This window comes from Schistocerca serialis, chromosome 1, assembly GCF_023864345.2.
Source record: "Schistocerca serialis cubense isolate TAMUIC-IGC-003099 chromosome 1, iqSchSeri2.2, whole genome shotgun sequence".
NCBI classification, from domain to species: Eukaryota; Metazoa; Arthropoda; class Insecta; order Orthoptera; family Acrididae; genus Schistocerca; species Schistocerca serialis.
Window position 1 is genome coordinate 1,193,078,245 of NC_064638.1, and position 26,327 is coordinate 1,193,104,571.

Genomic DNA, 26,327 nt, shown 5'->3' on the forward strand with positions numbered 1-26,327 from the left:
CTGCCTTAATTGATCTGAAGAATTTTATATGTGATGTCACTAATCGATGTTTGTCTTCATTGTTTGCTATCTAAGCCTCAGATTCGTAAAATAACTGTGGAAAAGCTTTTGTCTGATAGATTTCAGTTGTGATTTTTTGTCTTTTTGTTTAATGTTCTTTGTATTGTTCCACAAACAACCTCAAATCCTCCTATCTAATTCTTTACATCCTTACCACAGCCGACTGGGTGACTGCCTTGTCCTTATAATTTCATCTCATCATTTCAGTTCACAATCAAAAATAATTATGCATCACACGTGGTTAAAATGCCTACCATGCTATCTTTTATGTCACTATGTTTTATGGTATGTGCTATTTACCTCGACATGACATTAGTTTTCGCTTCTCTACAGATACTTCGAAATTGTCGTCTTCCATAGTAGATAACTGAAAATCGATGTTATTCGCCTCTTCGGTGCTACCGATTACAAAGATAAATAAATGAACCGTGGCATATACTGGATTTGGAGAGAAAACAGGAAACAAAAAAGACAGGATGGACCACCCTGCCTAAACCGGTGTAGGAAAACCGTTGCCATTGAAAACAGCTTCCAGTCATCTGGTAATGGAAAATTGCGGGTCACTTGGTTTTCAGTGGAATTTTGTACCATTCTTCCTGCATAATAGTAGCACTCGTAGGTAACAATGATGGAGGTGGACGGTGATCACGCAACCTTCTCTCCAAAGCAGCCCGCATAGGCTCAATAATATTGCTATCTGGTGACTGTGGTGTCCACGGGACATGTGTCAGTCCATCGTCACATTGACAAAGATAGTCCCGGACAATGCGATCTGTGTGGACAGCTGCCCTGGCGTCTGGTAACACAACATCAAGCACCAAATTGGGGAACAAACATTTTACCGTGGAATGAACCTGATCAGCAAAATGGCTGGTTCAAATGGGTCTGAGCACTATGCGACTTAACTTCTGAGGTCATCAGTCGCCTAGAACTTATAACTAATTAAACCTAACTAACATAAGGACATCACACACATCCATGCCCGAGGCAGGATTCGAACCTGCGACCGGAGCGGTCGCTCAGCTCTAGATTGTAGCGTCTAGAACCGCACGGCCACACCGGCCGGCCAGCAAAATGGTTATGTAATGCTTTTCAGAAATACGACCTTTCAAAGTAACCATGGTGCCACGTTCCACTCTCGTTACGCAAGCGCAACCAGAAGTTGGAATCTTATACAACAAGACTCATCCGACCAAATGGCTATATTCTATTGCCCTATAGTACAGGTATTTTTTGGCAACTGCACCAAGTCTTCTTGTTACGAGCATCGCTGCTGCAGTTCACCCTGTGATTCTTTGCTATTGAAGCTTATTTCGTGTTGTTTTGGTTCTAACAGATTTCTCGAGACCACAGTCAATTCTGCCACTTTTTGTAGCTGTCGCCTCTCCAGTTGAGGGTCTGCAACCAACCGGTCTGCATGCTAGAAACACTCGACCTACACCTGGAATTACGGTCTGGCGTGTGAATTCCTATGACAGCAGGAGCACTTTAGTGGTTATCCAGTGCATCTTGACTGCAAATTTTTACTTAAGGCTGATGATTTGACCTGAGCGCCGCCATTTGTAAATAACATTTGAAGGTGTGTTTTCCAGCAGGATAACGCTCGCCCACATACTGCTATTCTACCCAACATTCTCTACAGCACGTCAACATGTTGCCTTGCCGTGTTCGAATACAAGATTTTGTCTCTAATCAAAGACACATGCGACATCATCGGACGACAACTTTCTTGTTTTACCGGATTCCTGATATTCACAGTTCACTCGTGAAACCGTCGTACAGAAAATCTTCACCTCATTGCTACCTCGGAGATGCTGTGTCCCAATGCTCGTGCGACAACTGTAACACCACGTTCAAACTCACTTAAATCTTGATAACCAGCAATTGTAGCAGCAGCAACTGATCTAACAACTGCACGCAGACAGTTGATGTCTTATGTAGGGGTTGCAGACTGCAGCGCCGTATTTTCCCTGTTTACAATTCTCTGTATTTGAATACGCATGCTTCTATCAGTTTATTTGGTTTTCAGTGTATTATATCGAATCATAATACATGGAATGGCGGCAGGAACCTTGCACATGTTCCCCAATTAGACCCATATTCTGGAGGATTTCATTCCGAAACAACTTCCACCCCTCCCCTCCACCCTCCCCGAAGAATTTGATGGATTGTTGTTTTACCCTGATTTCTTCAAATCTCTCCTGTAAAACAGTAGAAGGAAATTTTCAGCAAGATCTCCGTCTCTGCTTAGAACTGATCTTGTCAGCATTCGGTTTTCTTCAGCGATGACCTCTATAAACTATCGACACTAAGATCTAGAACAACGCTTTCGTATGTTGATTCAATTAAATATATGGGGCCGCTCCTACGTACCCAACAACCGTTTGGTACTGCATCACCTACAGGAGAAAAAACATTTACGAATGCTACAGCAGTTTCATGTTCGTCGAAAGGAAAACACTACCCTCTCCCAAAATGAGTATCTAATCTCATACACGTGCCGACGTACAAGTCAACTCAGCAACAATTACGATGGAAATTCAACATTATTACCTGATCTAACGCAAGAAGACAGACCTTTGTAGCTATATTAGTGCCACCGCCATGTTATTTGCATTTAACACATGCGTGTGGTTAGTAACACACCATACGACATGCCGTATTATGTGTGGCATAAGCCGCTATAAAAACGGAACTCGTTCTGAAGAACGAATGTCATCGGTTCGTGGACTATCGAGCAACTCGTGTACGTGTACCTGTAAAAATGCGGGTATTGGAGTCAGTGTGAGAAATGGAAGCTGGTGTGCTGCCATTTGCGTGGGCAGATCCCACCTCTCGTTAACCGCACAGTCTGCGAGGATTCGTGCTGCTCTCGTAACATCGGCAAACTCCGATCCCCTTGATTAAGGCCTGCAATCTGACAGAAGGGCCAGGAAATTGTCCAGGGATTCCTACCGTTAGAAGTGTCACCAGTCGACAACGAAGTCTCTAGCGTCGTGTCAGGTAATAGCGGCTTAACGTTTCACTGCTACACGGCTTTAGCGACGAATCTTTCGAATAGACACCGACACTAGGCACCGAATGGCTTATTGTTCGCTCTATGACCTGAGTCTTTGTCCCCATTAAACCGTATGAATGTTGTCATAACTATAAACCAAAATTCCTCCATCGCACATATTTGTACGTTCTGTGCAGTGCGTTAAGCTGCGGGGTCGTCTAGTAACCAGTGACAATTAAGAATAGCCACAGCTCAGCGATGAAATCTGGTTACTGACATATTCATGTACTTTATACATTGAAATGATTTGTTTTCTTTATTAGTCTTTCAAATAATTTGATACCATATAGAATCCCTTAAATTATGAAAATATTTAGTCTTGGTATACCCTCGATAATACAAAGTATTTCAAATACCCTAATTATTCCCTACAAATTTTTACGTCTTCTGGGTCCGTTTGCAAATTCGAATCTGTTTAGCACATGTCATATTAATATGCGACTTCTTATTATAAGTATTCTTCTTATTTACAGCCTGTTTAGTGCCGCTTCGACTTTATACGAATCACTTCTCTACATTAATTTTAAGCCATGCAAATTGCCCTGAGCTGTCGCATTCAAGAATGAAATTAAAATGAAGATTATCTTGAAGTAATGTGTGAGGATGGAGACAGAGTAATACGAAACGATGTTATGAAAATGTGTTACTAAATGTTTTCGAGGAAAGACAATTCCTCAGAATTGGAACTATTATATTTCAGAACAAAGGGGACAGACAAGACATAAGAAAGCTATAAGCCCGTCGGCTTCCTTCCTGTAACTAGATTATAATCTGGCAAAGGAACAAGCAGAAGCAGGCATGCACTATTTCAAAGTCGTGACCACAGAGTATAAATTACCACTGTATCTGTGCAGAAATATTTCATCTCAGTTCAAACAAATCTTTACTAACAGACTTCCGGAGACATGGTATTGTTAAGCACGTTGATATACTAACAGATGTGTGTCAATTTTGCAGCTTCCAAAGGGATTAACAGCATAGTGAGAAACCCAAAATCTGAAACATGAGTCACATAACAGGTATTCTATAACACTGAAATTATTCTCAAGAAACCTGGGAAACTTTACCAGAGTCATAAATTTATTTTTATTGTTATTTTTGTATTCAACAGAACCTGTGATCATAGACAAGTGTCTCCTGTTCTAATTAATAGGTGCGAAAGTTGTTTGACGATCATGTTTTATATAAGATCTATGAAGTGTTGGACTGATGTTTGATGTGTTTTTTCATTTTGCATTTTCTTTTTCATTTCACGTTTTCTTGAGGACGTTACGTTTACTGGCGCTATGTGATATATCTGTATCTTTTCTCTGCAACATTCCTCTGTTTCACGTTAGAAATCAACAAATTTCAAGTAACACGTGAATTAAAAGATGACGGTTTCAATTTTGCTACGAATACTGTAGGAAGAAAACTCAGTAGAATAAAAATGTTCTGTAGGTTACATGGTCCTTTATATACCCACACGAAGTGTCTAGACGATTGATTCATCACTTCCTGCTTCTGGGGGATTTCAGTAAGCCACTGATGGCATTTGCGCATAAAGCGATCGAAATGAGGTAACTCCCGAAGGTATGCAACACGTCGAACATACTGGTAACGCGCTTATTATCGTAACTGAACGAAGCTACCGTAGGCTAAACTTACGATAGTCTACGGTGGCCTACGGAACTTTTACAGCTCTTAAGTTCCAATAATTACATATTATGGCAGGATGTGAGATAAGAGGGGAGCCTCTGTATCGAAAATGCTGAATTGAAGAAGAGACAGGATGATTTTATATATGTTACGGGAGCAGAAAATAGCTGCCATTGTACTAGAGAGAGCTTTAGGGGAAAGAAACTGTGGAGGACGACAGAGATTGGTAATTCTATGTTTGTTGCAAGTGAACTTCGAACTAATTTCTCACGGAAAACAGCGGTCTGACTAAAAGTAAAAATAGACACAAAAGCGTTTATTTCAATGGCAACAGGTTTCCGTGAATTTTGTAGCAAAATCGGTTACCATCAACCGCTCATGTCCATGTTTGAATACCTTCCCAGTACTGCAGTTTCAATGACCATCCTTTATCATACAGCGGCGATCATATTGTTGTTGATGATGATAACCTTATATTCTGCAGATGGACAGTGAGTACGTGGGTAGCGCTTGCCCGGTTGCGGATTTAGGGCGCTGCTCCAGTATCGTTGCAGTGCTCACTCGGGCACTGCTTCTGCCCTGACAGCGGCGCGCACAGCAGAACGGCTCTGCCAGCCGTCTGGAGCGGCTCTGGCCTGGCCGCAATCCAAACGCGTCCACACAACACCCACCCCAGCCCACACACACCCACACACAGTGCGCGTCTAGCCACGCTCGTTTGCATTTAAAGGACAGTGGCGTGGAAGTGGGATACGGCGGCAACAGCGCCACAGTGCAGAGCTTTGCGCCGCCCCTACATCTCTCGGCCTTCGTGGCCGCCTTAAGACAGTGCGGACTCGGCGATGCAGTCGGGAGGTTAGCAACTGCTCTCAAGGCGGAGTTCCGTAAGGAGCGAGGCGGTCAACCTTAGCGCCAGTTTACCTATGATTTCGGAGTAATTCTGTGGCCTCGAGGGCCATCAAGTATCAAACCCTTATTTTTATTTACTACGCTTCACTAGAAACTTACATGTGCTCAGCAGCTGCTGAAAACTGAAACAGTCACAGGGAACAATCCGAATCACTCTAAAATCGGGTAGTGTGTAGAACAGAGGTTACACTTTGCTTTATGGGGAAACATAACAACCTAAGTTTCATCAGCCTCTCAACAGCCTACATGAAAACAAAGGCCACACCTGAAATGGAGAACAACGGCTCCATTCTTTTTCTCCATCGGCAGACGCGTTAAAGTGCGCAGGGTTTCTATTACAGACTGCTAGAGTTCGGAGAGCTGGCTTAGCAGATAAACTCACGAAATGTCCGTTTGAATGTAAAATAAGTTATGCCGATGCCAACCAGAAAGCCTGCGGTGACTCCGCTCCAAGGTCTTCGCAGGTTTCCAGGTGATTGAAAGTGTCTGGGCAGAACGGAGAAGGGGTAACCCACAATCCCTGCTTTGGCCACGGCCATGTAATAGTCACTCTTGTGTGTGATTTGTTGTAATCTGACAATATAAACAGCATTTTCATGATTGCACTGACAGACCACCTCAGCATGCTTCTCGACAATGTGTTAATGGACGAGGAAAATGCAATCGACTGACGATTGTCAATAAACTTCTAGAACGCTTTCGAAGTATGCCTCATTTTTCACAAAATTTTATTATAAGGGACAAAAGACGCGCGTTTTGAGTATGACCCGGAGAGAAACACCGCAGTTCTCAATTTAACACCCCAGCCCAATCCGAACAAGAAAAGCCAATGGTAACAGGTCAGAAATCAAAACAATGCTTGCTCCGTTTCTCGAGACAAAGAGTCCACAAAGAATATGTACCTTCTAACAAACCTACCACAACAAAAGTGAAAAATTAATTATGATTGTAGTGTTGCTCACTCTACTAAATATTGCATTTTCGGGCAACAACAAAGTTATATTATGTGGCAGGTGACATTAGAGCACACTCAATAAAGTCACTTCTTGAAATAATGGATAAACTAGGCACTCATCTTTTCGTGTTTCCCGCGCTGGTCTCGTTGTGAACTCCCTCAATCGTCGAAAATCTAGGTAGTGATGATTCCAAGCTCGGATGTAAAGAGGCGTAGGTGTTATTCTGCGATATTCAAAAGTTTTATAGGTGTGTTTCATAAACCATTCTTGAAGATTAAACTTTTGCAAGTTAGGACAATGGTGATGTATAAAAGTAATCAGCACTCCGAATTTAAGTTACACTTCTTTTTTATTACTTTTGTTGCAATATCACGTAACTCGTTCCAAAACATCACTTCACAATATAAAACATACTTGAAAATATCTTCCTCACTGTTAAAGTTCACATTTAATAAACTGACTACAATTTGCGTCTTTTTAACATGACGACCAAAGCTTGACTCTCTAATAACCGCTTACGCGCCCAGAAATCAGAGTTACAAGTACTTCAGAGATCATAATGACAAAAGAAAGAATACACATAAGAATAATAACATTGCAATATATACATATCGATGTATCGAAGTACCTCTACATTAATGAAATCAAATCTGAATGTTGTCACAAAAATATGTTAACTATTTTACAGAAACACTGTAGAATATTGCTGGTATCGAGAGGTTGAGGTGAGGTGCCGTAATGAATACGTAATTCAGGTACCATTACAACCTCCACGACAGACCGTCTGTTATGGGGATGTTCCCGAAAGACAGAACAGACGTCTTTCGCGCGCAGGGGAATATCTCCGCTACCTTGGACTTCCATCATGATAAAGCCCATGATACGTCGCCCCAGCAAGCTTACACTCCCAATTTGGTTCCGTCAGATATTTTTGCTCCTGAGATTTAGGACTGCACCCAAAGGCCACCTTCAAGAGGGTGCTGAGAATTGTACATGTCCTCAAGCCACAATAACGGAATACAAAGTGGGCTGTGGCGTGAATGTGAATTTGGACTGACGACGGAAGCGTGCTAGGGTAGTCCGTGCAGTTGTGCAAAGCCACTGTGCCAGGGTGTCGTGATGGTTAGCGCATCTACCTGGTCAAAAGGAGACCCGCTTTCGAATCCTGGCATTGGCACAAATTTTCATTCGACGGTTCAATCTGCATTTATACATTTCCCATTGTAATTATACAGTTAACAAGAAAAAGGTAATACTATTTTGAACACGGTACCCTAGTCCTTCCCGGAGTGTGCCCTGGTATCTGTCTTTCTATTCAGCCTGTATACCTAACAATGGCTCAAGTAGAGCAACCAAGACATTTTCAGATCGCCGTCTTGGCTCTTTGTTAACTCGACCTGTACTGCCATATTGAGCAATTAACGAATCTAGTTCCTGTACTCGTCTCTTGGTTTCTCTCCGCAAGTTCCACCCCTAAACTTCTTCACAATACTAACTGGACGATTCTTTGATGTCTCAGATTGCGTCGTATCAACCGATCTCTTGCTTCAGTCACGTTGTCACAAATTTCTTTTCTCCCAAACTCTATGCAGTACCACTTCATTAGTTGCGCCATCTACCCACATAATCTTTAGCGTTCTTCTGTAGCTTCAAACTTCTAAAGCTATTATTCTCTTCTTATCAGAATTGTTCATCGTTTCGCTTCCATCCAAGGCTCCCCTCCAAACAAATACCTTCAGAAAAAGCTTCCTGACACGTAAATTTATATTCGATGTTAACAAATGTTTTCTTCAGAAACGCTTTTGTTGTCATTGCCAGTCTGCAATCTATATCTCCCATATTTCTTCCATTATTAGTTATTTTACTGTCCAAATAGTAAAAGTTTTCCGCTATGTGCCTCATTTTCTAATATAGTTTCCTCGGCATCGGTTGATTTAATTCGACTACTAACCTTTTTTTGCTACTGTTAATGACAGTAAACGACAGAAAAATTTCGTACAAAATGCACATTTGAACCATCAGATATTTTTATTCTACATCCAAACATCTACCTGCAGTAGTGCTCTGTATACATTTAGCATTCGTGTGCTTGCTTTTAAAGTCCTGTGTCATATATTTACATACATGGCATGCACTATACATTTTAAGTAATGACTAAAGCAATATTGTAGCTTAAATCATTTTAATCCTTCATTCGTGATGATGGTCCAGGACCGAAACCGATAGATGTTTGGGTGTAAGATAAAAAGAGCTCACGGTCCAAATATGCATTTTGTACATTACTTAACGGCTGTTACCAGTAACCTTCCAAAAAGTTTACGAAAAGTTTCGCTCGTAGTGTTGACTTGACGCTGGAGCAGAGCAACAGATGTGGAAAAGTCTTCCTCGAGACCGGATACCACCAACGTGTCACACTACCGTGGGCAGGTGAGCATTATCGCTAGCGTGCTGAGTGCCAAAGAGTAGTGTTTCCGGACGAGTCCGGTCTCACCGTGTCTTACAATAATGGCTCTGCACGAATTAGACGATAACGTAGTTATGGCAATCGGGTAGATTGAACTGTTGAGCGACATGTCGGAGAGACACCAAGTGCGATAATTTGAGAAGCCACTGACTAAAAGATGCGATCTCGTCACTTACGTATTGTGGAGGATCTGAAAGGAAGTAGCTGTATCAGCAAGCTTTTACAATACTATGCACAGACCCTCCTGTATGCAGTTCCTCATGCTATATTTCAGCAGAAATATGTCCAGTCATTTGTGGCGAGGAATGTTCGAGCTTTCTTTGAAGAACGACGTGTACCACTGCATCCATTGCCTGCATGTTTGCCTGAGATCTTGCGCCTGCCATATCATCGCGCGGCAATTTATTCGTTCTGGTCCTCCTGCAAGCGCTGTCTGTTTTGGGGACGCGCCTACAAACCGTGTGTTGCCTCAGTGATTCCGTTATACGACGTCAAGCGCAGCACTTGATGGCTTTACACAGTAGTGAAGTCTCACGTCACAGTTCATGTACAGTTCTGTAATTTTAATCGTTCATATATTGTGATGTTTCTAGTCTGTGGAGTATATTTCATTGTAATCAGGCGCATCGCTCTTGGTGTTACAATTTTCACAAACGGTTGTGAAGTACAATCGTCGTTACTAGTAAACTTATGAACGTCACTGTATACGTTAATCCACTTACACAGACACCATTAGCACTTACTTTGCACATCTAACGACAACGAACACGTAATAGTTTATCCACTGAAAAGATATTGATGCCTTTCCCATATAAGTCCGGCTTCGGAAGATATCAGAGGCTTTTATGCCAAAACAAGAGGAGGATGTATCATTGCCGAGCAGAAATGAGACAAATGTAACCTATATTTCACCATTCATCACTTTCACATTACTGAAAGCAAACTCAAATTTGCAACAAGGGAATACAGCTGGGCTTTTGAATTTTTGCTAGTATTGAACACCAGAAGCAAATTCCAGTAGCATATATTGGTTTGTAAATGGTAGGACGGCAGCGATAAACACGATGAATACGACGTAAAGGCATATCGAGAGCTGGCTACGAACATTAATGTTGTCCGGAGCTACGTGGACCTATTCAGTAAAAATACACATATCAGCATTCGTTTATGTATGTAAACTATTATGTACCGCTACATCCAGTCCACCCGTTCGCTCTACACCTGCCTTGTTCACAGAGGCAATGCGTTTTAACATAAAAAAGACTGGAATTACACACATCATTCGCTCAGTGTGTGCGTGGATATCTCCTCGTAAATTCTTCTGGATTTGTTGCGCAGAAGAACGCAATATCCTAACATCGACAGGACGTAGCATTTCTAAAATGAACAGCACGAAACATTAAAATCATCATTTGCTTGTCATCTTCAGATGAGAATTTATTCCCTAAAACCAGGCAAAATCCTATTCGTTTCCTGCCAAAACTGTGATACTGTCGCATCGAAACCACAATCAGTCATAATCAGACGGAGTCAGGATCGTCAATAAAGTACTCTACACTTGGAACTGGAAACATGTTTATTACTGATGTAGAGAGCGAGAACGTAACTGAGTCTCAGGACGGACAGTGAAGCTATTTCTACAAACATCGAATATTCTACACTCAATCAATCAGTTAATCTAATCGGCGATAGAGGACCCTGTATATCATGCGCCAACCTCACAATGCTCCTCCATAGACGGCGATCTTGTGCACTTTGGATCCAGTTGTCAAGGACTCCTAGTTACCAGATGTGTTTCTGTAGCTCATTATCCCATCGAGGGACATGAAAGGGAAGCATGGTTGTATCGTTTCCCCGATGTTATTCAATCTGTATATTGAGCAAGCAGTAAAGGAAGCAAAAGAAAAATTAGGAGTATGTATTAAAATCCATGGAGAAGAAATAAAAACTTTGAGGTTCGCCGATGACATTGTAATTCTGTCAGAGACAGCAAAGGACTTGGAAGAGCAATTGAACGGAATGGACAGTGTCTTGAAAGGAGGATATAACATCAACAAAAGCAAAACGAGGATAATGGAATGTAGTCGAATTAAGTCGGGTTATGCTGAGGGAATTAGATTAGGAAATGAGACACTTAAAGTAGTAAAGGAGTTTTGCTATTTGTGGAGCAAAATAACTGATGATGGTCGAAGTAGAGAAGATATAAAATGTAGACTGGCAATGGCAAGCAAAGCGTTTCTGAAGAAGAGAATTTTGTTAACATCGAGTATTGATTTAAATCTCAGGAAGTCGTTTCTGAAAGTATTTGTATGGAGTGTAGCCATGTATGGAAGTGAAACATGGACGATAAATAGTTTGGACAGGAAGAGAATAGAAGCTTTCGAAATGTGGTGGTACAGAAGAATGCTGAAGATTAGATCGGTAGATCACATAACTAATGAGGAGATATTGAATAGAATCGGGGAGAAGAGGAGTTTTTGGCACAACTTGACGAGAAGAAGGGACCGGTTGGTAGGACATGTTCTGAGGCATCAAGGCATCACAAATTTAGCATCGGAGTGCAGCGTGGAAGGTAAAAATCGTAGAGGGAGACCAAGAGATGAATACACTAAGCAGATTCAGAAGGATCTAGGTTGCAGTACGTACTGGGAGATGAAGAAACTTGCACAGGATCGGGTAGCATGGAGAGCTGCATCAAACCAGTCTCAGGACTGAAGCCCACAACAACAAACAACATCATCCCATCGCTACCTGGGTCTTCAGATTGGACGGGTACCTTCAGGTCTCCCCACTAGTACGGCTTTTGCCCGAGAGGTGTCTGGTCTCCTAGCAATGTGGCCTGGCAAACTTATTCTCCAGGCTTTCAGTTTTCGAACGCTGTTCGGTTGCCTCATCAGCTTAATCAATTCTTGGTTTTTTCTACGTTTCCCCGAGCTCCCTTCTTTCCGAAGAGCCTTCTCATAATTTTTCTTTCGAGGACCAACAAGTTTTCTTCATCCTTCTTTGTTGTACTTAGGGTTTCTATCCCATACAACAATACTGGCACTATCCCGGCATTGTATGCTTTACGTTTGGTCTTAATTGACAGATTCTTGGATGACATTATCTGCTTTAGACTGAGATAAGTTTTAGCCCCGTTCACAATGCTGGTCTTTATAAAAAGATAGAATTTTCATGAATATGCAAATCTTACAAATGAAAGATATTTCAAGAACTTTCCTGAAATGACAAGTACTAAATAACAAAACAATTGCTGGTGGTGGGGTTTGAACTGACAACCAGCAGGATTCACTTGGAAATGCTAACCACTGCGCTAAACTTCATGTCCAAGTGCACGCCCATTAATCCTTTTCCTGGAGAAACGGCACCCTGGGTACAGTTCTTGACATGGTCCTTAAGCCGTTACCGATCACTTGACGTCTATAAATTATTATGTTATCAACCCCCATAATTATCTGAATGAACTTTCCTTTGGAAAATATCGTTTAACTGAATATTCCATACTGAATCCCTTTTACCAGCACATTCTTAATTAGTAAGAAGAATAGATTCCACATGAAGCTTGTTATCCTGCCCTGATCATTACTGGTTATAGATCTCCAGTTCTTGGTAGAAATATAAGGGGTGATGGGTTTATCTAGTTTCAATATTCGAAATATCTATATCTTATAGGGATCTGAAGATCCTATTTCGGAAACTTTGTGACCTATCTATGGAACCTCGAAACAATCTGCAATGCAGTGCTTTTTTAAAAAAAAAAACAAGTCTTACACTCAATAAAAATGGAGTATACGAAATATAGTTTTCGGCTGGGGTCAAAGAGCCTGTTGCAAGGTGTCGCGATCCACTTTGTTTCGGTAATCGACTATCGATTACATAGATTATGTAAAGTCTTCTATATGCCGGCACTGGTGGATCCTCGCATTCTGGACTACGTCGAGCGTCGAAGATAGCCCCTCCAGCTGATGCTGAATCTTCAGGTTTCTTGAACTCTCATCGTCGACTTGTACGTCTGGACCGTAGTAGGACTTCATACAGATGACGTGGACGATGGCGTTCGCTACCGTCCTTTTGATGAAACGTCATAATGCTCGACTTCATACGTGACGTCAGACGAGCGACGGAGGATACGGTCCAAAGAAGCGATTTAGTAACATTTCCGTTGGTCCATATTCCGCACAGTCGTTCGGGCTGTATCTCAAAGGCTGATATTTAGCATTATAGTACTTTCGGTCTTATTCCTGGGCGTCAAGGGTTGCTCAAGGCAGTGGAGCTAAAAGAACAATGTGAAACCTGCAGTGCCTTGCTTCACTGTTACGCCAATGTCACGACGGGCAGTATTGTACTCCAATCTCTCTGTTCGACCTTAAAGTATGTCGATAGTATATCACTGGACAGTTCTCTTCCTGTGGACTGTCAGCGTGATGATATCCCTGACAACAATCTCTACTGGAAAAAGTTTACACGATCAGGAATCATCGGACTTATTCTACGAGGACCTTTGCAATTTCCCGACCTTGGACAGTTGGCACTGCTATGGTAGCAGCATAGTGGGTGAGATGACCAGTGCATTCCATTATCTATCGATTCTAGTTTGTTGACTCCGGGGACCTCCCGCAAGAGGTAGATTCTAATTCAGTGGAATCGCGTTGCAGCAGGCAGAATTCGTACCACAAGCTACGGAGGTAATTGCCTCACTTGGTGTCTCACGGATCGATAGAGACTGGTCAGTGATGCCTCTGTCTTATTCGGTCTGGAGTCTTCATGAAACACAGTTGAGCTGGCCGGAGTGGCCGAGCGGTTCTAGTCGCTACAGACTGGAACTGCGCGACCGCTGCGGTCGCAGGTTCGAATCCTGCCTCGGGCATGGATGTGTGTGATGTCCTTAGGTTAGTTAGGTTTAAGTAAATCTAAGTTCTAGGGGACTGATGACCACAGTAGTTAAGTCCCATAGTGCTCAGAGCCATTTGAGCCAAACACAGTTGACCAAATGGTAGAGCGATGTTGGAAATACTTCATGATCTCTCGCCGCAAATGAGCGGGGAAGACGAGTAACCATTTCTGCCCCATCCGATCATAGTTCCTCTTATACAATGTTCCGATTATTATTTAAATCCGCCTTTGGTCGGGTTCCCTCACTCTTCAAAGTTTATATGGTTTCCAAAAATGCTGGATCTTCTGTCTGGTCAGCAGCAATGTCATTTAAGGTAGCGACGACTGAGTTTTCGTCCAAGCTGTTCCATCAAAGGATTCCTTAAAAGACAGTTGGGATACTTGTGTATATATACCAGTGTCGTAATCCTGAAACCACGCGGTCAATCCCTCCAGTCGACTAGACGAACCCTTGAGTTTGGTCAGAATACACAATTCGAATGATTTGGCAAATACCTACGAATGAAACTTACTGATCTCCCAAAAACTGCAAGTCAGTCTTTCTCAATTGTAGAGTAGCCCTTCTCCGTTGTAGAGTAAACTCTAAATTCTTGCACCTCGTTCCAGGAACGTTTGGTGTCTATCTGCAGCAGTTCTTCCAAGGCACGCGTTGCTGTCATTCACATAGTTAAAGTGTTAACAGCAAACCACTAAGTCTTTATTGTCCTACCCATAATCTCTTTTCCAAATTTCCTCGTTTCGTTTGCTGTTTACTCAGTGTTAAAATTGAATAACAAGGGAGATGAGTGAGAACATTGCCCCATTCCTTTCTTAATTACCACCTCCGTTTCAGGTTCTTCCACTTTTATAAGCATGGTGTTGTTTCTGTAGAAGTTCTAGATAGCCACAAGAATTAACACATAATAAAGCCATCCTCTAATATATTGTCCTTATTTGTTACGAAGAGTATTTATGGCTGTAGGAATGTGGCGTATTGATATCTGCTGGTGGTACATTACGGGATTACGAAGCCTGTCTGTCTTTAGCTGCTGAACTATCGATTAGAACGGTAGCCCGTGCACAGTCGACGCGCAAATGAGGCCAGCGCCTACGGAGCAGGCAACCCACCAGGCAGCAATGTGGAGCGGGCGGTATGCCGTACAGGCGCGAGAGATCAGCGCAGCCGCACGTAATTGCAGGCGGGTCTGATTTGTGGATCCTGCTGCTGGGCAGCCGACTTAGCTCGCCCTGCTAAATTAAGCACTGCTGCCATTCAGCACCGTTACCGCCGCTGGATTATGGCTATTACAGTGTAGAGAACAGGTAGTGGAATGGCTGCGATAAAGTTCCCCAGAGACTGTGATATTACGTACCCTCAGAGGATGGTGTGCAGAACTATCGGTGAAACGGTTTATTTCTATTTATGAAGAAGACGATACCACCGATGACTACTTCCATATGCACTTTATCTAATGAAAGCACTGGTTAATGCCATTAGAAAATTAGTAATAGGTGCAGGTAACTATGAAAAGATGGTATACATTAGGCGAAACTATCGCTGACAAGTGGACCTTAAGAAGTAAACCTCTTAGATTTTCTTCATAATAATAGAAATTGTGTAAAACTCTTGTTATCGTAGAGTTGTTTGGTTCGAATTTCATTAGTAACAATTGTTTACAACATTTATTTAAATTCCATACTTAGAATTGTAAAATAAAAACTGCATCACAATTTTATAAATAAAATAACTTTTTTATTTCACTTACACACTTAGTCGAATGAGAGTATGTTAAAATTTGATACAGACATTCCTTACTGTTAAATGCCAATAATCATGTACATCAATAACATTGTGTTCAGACTCTATAAATGGAAGGGTATCTCATTTACTCGTATTTGATGTTTGGCCTTCTTGTACCAAATTCTAATTTATATTGAATGCTCGCATTTTCATGTCATTCGTAACTAAAAAGAAAAGGAAATTACAAATCCATAGTTGTTAATTAGTATTTCCTCTTTTTAATGAAAACGGACTTAAACCAAAGTAAAATAAGTTTCTAGAGACCCGACCAGTTGCCTTACGAAGACGCTTACGTTCTCAGCTACCCGCAACTACATTAACATTTTAGAGACATTTCATACTGAACATCGTTCAGACATCGAGTCTTCATAGGCGAATACTGTTAATTTGGGAACAACAACATATTACTGCCAGTAACTGCAGTCCAGGTTCTCACTAGCAATTACTTTTTTTCTTTTATGTTGACATTTTGCCAGTTTGAAGTATGCAAACTTTATAGTGTACAATAAATTATTACTTCAACGATTACTTAGATATAAAAAATATTCACATTACTGGTTTCGAAATATATCTTCCACCTTCAGATGTGCTTAATCCACGAAAATCATTGTACAGTTAACAAATATAGATAGACACTTTGCGCATAATATAGTAATTTAACATTTCAATGAAGTTATATTTGGTCTTAGGACAAGGGACTAAAATTAGGATATAGTCTTTCATTGTCATGTAGGGATATGGAAGAGAGGGGGTAACAGAGGGAGGGGAGAAGCATAGGCGAAGTTTTAGGAAACAGCGTGCGCTACACATACATATGATTTCTATGGGTAATCAAGTAAAGCTGATATTAGTTTAAAAAATGCGAAGAACCCAAATTAAAGATGAAATACTTTTAAAAAATTAATGCGACACATTAAAAACATATACACGTATCATCGACAATCAGATCTCAAAATCATATACAATTTACTGGCTTTTCTGGCCCAATTACAAATAGCACATTCTCCTTATAAGTACACTTTCATAAAGGACGAAAGTTGAGCAAAATCGGTTAAAACCTTATCATTAAGCTCCTTATGTTAATAACAGATTTGTTAAACCCCTCAAAAGTTACATAAATACTGGTATTTCAGACAAGATAAACTGCAAAGTAATTATTTAGGCTTACATACAGCACAAAAGCAAAAATAGTCAAGTCTAGCCATCCTTGCATTTAGACGTTCCCTTCTTTGTACCTTCCGTCTACTATACCAAAAGTTACAACCAAACATGACACATGTTGTTGTTGTTGTTGTGGTCTTCAGTCCTGAGACTGGTTTGATGCAGCTCTCCACGCTACTCTATCCTGTGCAAGCTTTTTAATCTCCCAGTACCTACTGCAACCTACATCCTTCTGAATCTGCTTAGTGTATTCATCTCTTGGTCTCCGATTTTTACCCTCCACGCTGCCCTCCAATACTAAATTGGTGATCCCTTGATTCCTCAGAACATATCCTACCAACCGATCCCTTCTTCTGGTCAAGTTGTGCCACAAACTTCTCTTCTCCCCAATCCTATTCAATACTTCCTCATTAGTTATGTGATCTACCCATCTAATCTTCAGCATTCTTCTGTAGCACCACATTTCGAAAGCTTCTATTCTCTTCTTGTCCAAACTATTTATCGTCCATGTTTCACTTCCATACATGGCTACACTCCATACGAATACTTTCAGAAATGACTTCCTGACACTTAAATCAATACTGGATGTTAACAAATTTCTCTTCTTCAGAAACGCTTTCCTTGCCATTGCCAGCCTACATTTTATATCCTCTCTACTTCGACCATCATCAGTTATTTTGCTCCCCAAATAGCAAAACTCCTTTACTACTTTAAGTGCCTCATTTCCTAATCTAATTCCCTCAGCATCACCCGACTTAATTAGACTACATTCCATTATCCTTGTTTTGCTTTTGTTGATGTTCATCTTATATCCTCCTTTCAAGACACTGTCCATTCCATTCAACTGCTCTTCCAAGTCCTTTGCTGTCTCTGACAGAATTACAATGTCATCAGCAAACCTCAAAGTTTTTATTTCTTCTCCATGAATTTTAATACCTACTCCGAATTTTTCTTTTGTTTCCTTTACTGCTTGCTCAATATACAGATTGAACAACATCGGGGAGAGGCCACAACCCTGTCTTACTCCCTTCCCAACCACTGCTTCCCTTTCATGTCCCTCGACTCTTATAACCGCCATCTGGTTTCTGTACAAATTGTAAATAGCCTTTCGCTCCCTGTATTTTACTCCTGCCACCTTTAGAATTTGAAAGAGAGTATTCCAGTCAACATTGTCAAAAGCTTTCTCTAAGTCTACAAATGCTAGAAACGTAGGTTTGCCTTTCCTTAATCGTTCTTCTAAGATAAGTCGTAAGGTCAGTATTGCCTCACGTGTTCCAGTGTTTCTACGGAATCCAAACTGATCTTCCCCGAGGTTGGCTTCTACTAGTTTTTCCATTCGTCTGTAAATAATTCGTGTTAGTATTTTGCAGCTGTGACTTATTAAACTGATAGTTCGGTAATTTTCACATCTGTCAACACCTGCTTTCTTTGGGATTGGAATTATTATATTCTTCTTGAAGTCTGAGGGTATTTCGCCTGTTTCATACATCTTGCTCACCAGATGGTAGAGTTTTGTCAGGACTGGCTCTCCCACGGCCGTCAGTAGTTCCAATGGAATATTGTCTACTCCGGGGGCCTTGTTTCGACTCAGGTCTTTCAGTGCTCTGTCAAACTCTTCACGCAGTATCATATCTCCCATTTCATCTTCATCTACATCCTCTTCCATTTCCATAATATTGTCCTCAAGTACATCGCCCTTGTATAAACCCTCTATATACTACTTCCACCTTTCTGCTTTCCCTTCTTTGCTTAGAACTGGGTTTCCATTTGAGCTCTTGATATTCATACAAGTCGTTCTCTTATCTCCAAAGGTCTCTTTAATTTTCCTGTAGGCGGTATCTATCTTACCCCTAGTGAGATAGGCCTCTACATCCTTACATTTGTCCTCTAGCCATCCCTGCTTAGCCATTTTGCACTTCCTGTCGATCTCATTTTTGAGACGTTTGTATTCCTTTTTGCCTGTTTCATTTACTGCATTTTTATATTTTCTCCTTTCATCAATTAAATTCAATATTTCTTCTGTTACCCAAGGATTTCTACTAGCCCTCGTCTTTTTACCTACTTGATCCTCTGCTGCCTTCACTACTTCATCCCTCAAAACTACCCATTCTTCTTCTACTGTATTTATTTCCCCCATTCCTGTCAATTGCTCCCTCATGCTCTCCCTGAATCTCTGTACAACCTCTGGTTCTTTTAGTTTATCCAGGTCCCATCTCCTTAAATTCCCACCTTTTAGCAGTTTCTTCAGTTTTAATCTACAGGTCATAACCAATAGATTGTGGTCAGAGTCCACATCTGCCCCTGGAAATGTCTTACAATTTAAAACCTGGTTCCTAAATCTCTGTCTTACCATTATATAATCTATCTGATACCTTTTAGTATCTCCAGGGTTCTTCCATGTATACAACCTTCTTTCATGATTCTTAAACCAAGTGTTAGTTATGATTTTGTTGTGCTCTGTGCAAAATTCTACCAGGCGGCTTCCTCTTTCATTTCTGTCCCCCAATCCATATTCACCTACTATGTTTCCTTCTCTCCCTTTTCCTACACTCGAATTCCAGTCACCCATGACTATTAAATTTTCGTCTCCCTTCACCATATGAATAATTTCTTTTATTTCATCATACATTTCTTCAATTTCTTCGTCATCTGCAGAGCTAGTTGGCATATAAACTTGTACTACTGTAGTAGGCGTGGGCTTCGTATCTATCTTGGCCACAATAATGCGTTCACTATGCTGTTTGTAGTAGCTTACCCGCATTCCTATTTTCCTATTCATTATTAAACCTACTCCTGCATTACCCCTATTTGATTTTGTGTTTATAACCCTGTAGTCACCTGACCAGAAGTCTTGTTCCTCCTGCCACCGAACTTCACTAATTCCCACTATATCTAACTTCATCCTATCCATTTCCCTTTTTAAATTTTCTAACCTACCTGCCCGATTAAGGGATCTGACATTCCACGCTTCGATCCGTAGAACGCCAGTTTTCTTTCTCCTGATAACGACATCCTCCTGAGTAGTCCCCGCCCGGAGATCCGAATGGGGGACTGTTTTACCTCCGGAATATTTTACCCAAGAGGACGCCATCATCATGTAATCATACAGTAAAGCTGCATGCCCTCGGGAAAAATTACGGCTGTAGTTTCCCCTTGCTTTCAGCCGTTCGCAGTACCAGCACAGCAAGGCCGTTTTGGTTATTGTTACAAGGCCAGATCAGTCAATCATCCAGACTGTTGCCCTTGCAACTACTGAAAAGGCTGCTGCCCCTCTTCAGGAACCACACGTTTGTCTGGCCTCTCAACAGATACCCCTCCGTTGTGGTTGCACCTACGGTACGGCTATCTGTATCGCTGAGGCACGCAAGCCTCCCCACCAACGGCAAGGTCCATGGTTCATGGGGGGGGGGATGACACATGTAATGACCATTATATCAAAATTCTATAGATATCGTAGCTACACTAGTTTATCCCAGTTTTTTTACGACTGTTTTACCAGTAAATAAAGTTGTTTATACATCACTTGCGCTTGCCACCATATTATGACTCTAAAGTGCTGACTCTAGCGACACCGGTGACACTATACGTTATCTCCAGTGTACTAATGTTTGTCTGTTATTGACAGTTCCATGTATTAAATTCTTTGATTATTCCTGCATGTCGTCGGTTCAACACAAGATGACTGGGGCGAATATATAAAATCGTTTACGCAACTTCAAAAAGGAAACGAAGGACTTCTAAGACAGAGAAACACGTCTTTCTGTGATGATCCTTAGAGGACAAGACAAAGAAGTTGATTGAAGGTATTTCCATCACTGCGAATCCGTAGGAGGAAATGAAACGTATATAAGTTTCTCAAAACAAAATCCATATAATTCAGGCTCATCTAGTTTATCTTTGAAACTATGAAACCGATTCCACTAGCGTCAACACATATTTTTAACCCTACAGATATCGACTGTTACAGAGGCAAGCAAGAGAAACGAACCTTAGGGGAATATGTAGACAAACACGGTGGCTTGCTGCACCCTAAATTCGGCGTGCTTTTTAGGAAGATAAAGTTAGACGTTGATTTATTCACGCTATAAGAGAGAAGATTGCTGAAAGCCATCACGAAGGTGGTGGAATTTTTGAACGATAAATTATGAGCTATGACTGTACACAAAAGTACAGGTGCTGTAGTAGCATTTTAAGAAAAAATGGTTGGCTCAAATGGCTCGGAGCACTATGGGACTTAACATCTGAGGTCATCAGTCCCCTAGAACTTAGAACTAATTAAACCAAACTAACCTAAGGACATCACACACATCCATGCCCGAGGCAGGATTCGAACCTGCGACCGTAGCAGTCCCGCGGTTCCGGACTGAAGCGCCTAGAACCGCTTGGTAGCATATTAGACACATTCACATCCCCACTTGCGGCTCGATATATAAATATAAATGGGTAGAATCGAGACAGGATTGTTTTCATTTATCTAACTTTTTCCATAGAAGGGTTCTTATCAAATCGGATGGGATACTAGGGCGTTATATTAATTGTAAAATTACAGTTGTATTTCACAATAGGTGTAACACATTTATCAAATAATATGTGTGTATGGTATGTTCAGAGGTAAAATCTTTTTAAAGTCTTATATCTTTATATCAGTTCTTATACACAGAAATAACGAACACCATGAGCACCGCGCGAAGGCAGGTTCAGTACTGTAACATTTGTTCGTGCGAATCTCACTCGGGAACGAAACGTCGTTAACGCTGCTGAAGATTTCATGTGTTAGCAACAACTTCTTGACAAACGATGCAGAACGAATCATTTTACACGAAACTGGCGTTAGCAATTGATGAGTCAAGGTGCACAATGAGACGTTCACTGAAAGAATTTCAAATAAGTTTCTCACTTTTTAAAATTTATTTATCTGACGTACAAGTTGTAGACGACTAAGAATAGCGTTTTCTCAATATTTACCGGAAAACACTCTTTTAGTAAACTTCTACAGACACAGGTACTTATACAAAAAACTAGAAATTGATAATCGGGTTTCGAACATAGGGTGCAAAATTAAGAAACCGAGAAAGTAACCACTCAGGCACCATCCCATCTGAGATATCACACGGTAAAAGGCACATACAGTACCTCGATAACATCTGGAAATTTTGCCGTCGTTTTATCAGATCCTTCTAACGAAGGCAGACGTTTTATGTCGTTACGAAAAAAACTTTTCTGCTAACTTTCATTTCCGTGGATATATCATTCACAAATGCTGTTTTAAATTCAAAATCAGCAAGTTGAGTCGATCAGCATGCAGGATGCTTCGGGTTGTGTGTTCCACCTACCTAATCACGCATGCAAAAGGAAATACTGGTAGTTATAAAGAGGAGAACTGTTTTTGATGCTTCGTCACGAGAAAATGATTCACCCCACACCTAACGACCATCTAGAGTGAGGACTCAATTCGTTACCTTAAATAATGTCAACTTTAATTTGCTTCAGGGTGTACCAAAAGCAAACTGTAGGGGATGGAAATCAGGAACTATTACAACTACCACATTATGAGAAGGACTAAGATTTTAAACGATTCTTGCTGTTTTGTGTCGCGAAATCTGACAAACTACGAACGACGTCATTATTTATAGATTTACACGTTAACCATTTGGTCTCATACTTAGCCCATTTCTCCTTAGTGGTACTTTGCTTGTATTGCCTACAAGGTTTAGAGACACGTATCCTGTTGTAGTAGAAGATCTAGATAACAGCACTTTCTCGTACGACTTTGACGCCAGCTGCGTGGATGGCAATACGGTCAAATGTGTAAGATGAAAGGTGTATTGTGTAAGTAAAACTTCAAATGGTTAAATGGACTACAAATTCTAATACACTAATGAGCCTGAGGAAAAGCGTAAGGGCGATCAGCTAAGAAAACATACCACAGTCTTAGGTATCGACTGGAACACGGAATCAGATCCATCCTTCTTGTACCACCGTCTCATGATCAATAAACTACAAAACGGGGACGCAACTAAATGTCAGTTACTGCTTGCAACAACGAGATTTCACTGTCCTCTTTACAATAACAAAGATACTTTGTCAGGTTATGTGGTGTAAAACACTGGGATAAGATCTTGCCTCCAACTTTAGCACCTTGTTGGGGAATTTGGTCTTCTCAATTCACTCAAATGTTATCATTTAGTTTATCAAGATGGGTAGGACTGCGCTGTCAAAAACGGACAATTTATCAAGCTCATAAATTGTCAGACGCCTTAGCGTTGTGGCCAAACGAAACTACGTTCATGCGGCTATAACTGTGGGTTCATTGATTGCTCTGGGAAAAGGCTCATCAAAGTACAGCCCATCAAACTACTACACATAAAATATTACACGTGAATTAGTACATAAATAAATAAAAGTTTTACTTAACTTCGACACACTTCTTTCCCACAGCAGTACTCGATAACTTACTGGATACCTGCCACTGACTACGAAAGCATCACTTGATGCACTAAACAACTAACTGTTGTCTTGAGGTACGGCATTCGATATTTTACAGCAGTGCAAGTTCATCGGAAACTTTAACAGCTCGTTGGTCCTACAGTATGAAGCTGACTGCTGTACCTGATGCCTCGCACTGGGGCGAACTCTTGCAATCTGGGGCAGTATATTGGCCTCCGATGCGAGGGGCTGTTGTACTGAGAGAGGGTCCCATGGTCACTGTGCATTGCAGCCTAAGGTCTGTGCTATCGACTCGCGTTTCCAACTTTGTCTTGGTACCATGACCTCTAGACCATACCACACTCAGAAACTGCATACGGAGCAGTGCCGTACATGCGAACATCTGAGACTAAAAATACATTTGTCCGTTTGGTTGTCAGTATAAATAAGAGTTTCTCCTACCAATAGGATACCTTTTACATGGTTTGAGTTACTAGCTGCCTTAATGGGTTCATGACTTCTGTAATATTTCTGCTAGTCTCCTGTATTTTCCATCGCAAACACGATAATGTGGAATGATTACAGGGTGGCACTTTCTGGACAGAGGTGATTCAAATCGGTGGATTATGTTTGTTGCTAGTAGAGTAACTGAAGTGGTAACTTCCAGCTGTATAACTGTTCGAGTCGTGCTACAGTGTTTGGGGTGCATGCTAGAAAACCTACTTTTATGTCTTGGCCACCAGTTTCGCCTGTTCTGAACCCTATGGAACACACCTGGGAGCGTTATCAGGTGCTAGCTCCATAGTTCATTATACACCTGCCCGTAATACACGTAAGTTGTGTGACCTCTGCGTAGCAATCTGGTTCCATACACCTCCGGAAACCTATACTTGTAGTATTATTGCACTCAGATACGCTGCCGTTTTGCGTTCCAAAGTAGACCACACGCTGTTAGTCTGTACCTTCCGCTCATAATTATTCTGCTCATCAGTGTATAAGATTAGACTTAATTTATGTTTGCTCACATTCCGTTGGCCATCCATCTGCAGGTGTAATTAGGTAAATGGTCTCACTCTTAAGAGCTTGACCTCATGGTGGCGCTTCTTCCAGTATTAAAGTTAACCTCTCATTCAGACGTCAACTTCTCCAGCCGCATAACGACGGCCGCTTACGCTGTGTCCTGGGAAACGTGGTCTGCCCTTTCCTGTTTATCCGGGACACAAATCCCGCAACCGTCCGGCCACTCCGCCGGAGGTGTTGATTTGCATGACAAGTACCGGCATCTGACACACACGCATACACACACTCCCAAATACACTCACAAACACGTGCGCACACATTGCACGTCGCCTCCGTGCTTTCTCACTCGAGCTGTCGCATGTGGTGAGTGGGGTGGGAGAGCGCATTTTAAATTCAAATCCTGCGTGCCCAGGCTTCGCGTCAAATATCACGCGCGAGGTGTAGAGGCGGAATTCCACTGCCGTCGAGATGCAAAACACAACGTGCAGCCGAAGAGAAGGGAACGCCTTACATCTTAAAGAGTTTAATAACCTTAAGACATCCTATCGGGGGAACTAAAGCCCGATAACATTATCATTTCATAGTAAGGAGTCTCCCAGTGGCGCTTGTTAATTTTGTAAGGACTTTTACTTGGACAGCTAAATACAGGCAGTTTTCCTGATACTGAGCGTCTCAGAAATCCTCGTTTGTAAAGACTATCACGAATTAAAACTGTCTTCTGAGTGTCCCTAAGTTTTTGTACGTGAGACTTGCCTCTGTTACTGAGTTCATATATAAGCTGTATTTATGGATTACTTAACTCAGTAAGTTACGTTTTAACCGGCGGTAAGAAGTTTAATACTTTTTACTATCATCGTAATTTACGGAAAATAAACAGAACTTGAGTGATAGGGCTATGCATGCAGAACTCGTTCATAGTGTTCCTGTGTAATTCTTCGAGCACTTATGTGTCCTATTATTAACAATTATCGTCGTTATGTTGGTCGTCAGACATAATTCTCACGCTCATCAAATGGAATGTGGCTCTACATTCGTATCTCAGACTTGAATCAGTGAATAACCTCTATACAGACGAGCACCTGAATTTTAGGAATGGATCCTGAGTCTGAAAACGGTTCCAGTTGAACTACAACGATAGGCACATAATGGATGTCTTGACGAGCTATAAGTTGGCTTTTCTCGTTACACTGATCCTTTTGAATGAAGATTTAGAAAACGTTGCAGTGGTCTCCTTTACCAATTTATTGCATAGTAAAATAATCCAATACCAGTAGCAGGTTTACACCGTAATTGCTATTCTCTGCATATTGGCGAAAGCTTTCTAGATGCCCTTTCTTTAGCATAAGCAATCGTTCTTCATTACTGATAATTTATACATAAATCCCTTCTTACACATCGCGTTAACGTCGATTTCTTGCTATACAACAGGCCTTGTTCTCAGAGAGACTCGTACTTGGATTATTAAATGAGAGCATTATGTCAATTGGAGGTGGAGGGGAGGTACAGGAAAGGAAAGGGAAGGAACTAATGACATCCGCAGAATCGGGAATTTGTGCGGAATCAGCGGAGAAGAGCGAAAATGTGTGCCCCATCAGTACTCGAAGCCGGTCTCTCCTGCTTACTAGGCATGTAGACTTACTAGCACGAGGTCCAGGTTCGAGTCCCTATCTGGGACACATTTTCGCTCGTCGCCGCAGATTCCACATAAAGCACGGATAGAGCTTATATCATTAGTTCTTTCCCTTTCGTTTCCTTTATCCCCCCCCCGCCACCACGCCGCCAACTTTAATTTACATAATATGTATAATAGCTGCGGATTCTTTAGGAAAAGTCGGAAAGAACTAAATGAGTCGTAGTTTGGATCAGAAGAGACGCAAAACAGCTGCACTACTACAGACTTATTTGTATGTTGGATTCGAGATATAGTTCGTAATCAATGGTTGGAATAATGATTCAGAAACA

General features: G+C 41.4%; 1 protein-coding gene across 1 annotated transcript in view; it reads left to right on the plus strand.

Moving 5' to 3' along the window:
* The window catches only part of LOC126456514 (glutamate receptor ionotropic, kainate 2), a 1,353,954-nt gene that overhangs the window by 232,824 nt on the left and 1,094,803 nt on the right, over positions 1–26,327 (plus strand). The window lies entirely within an intron of this gene.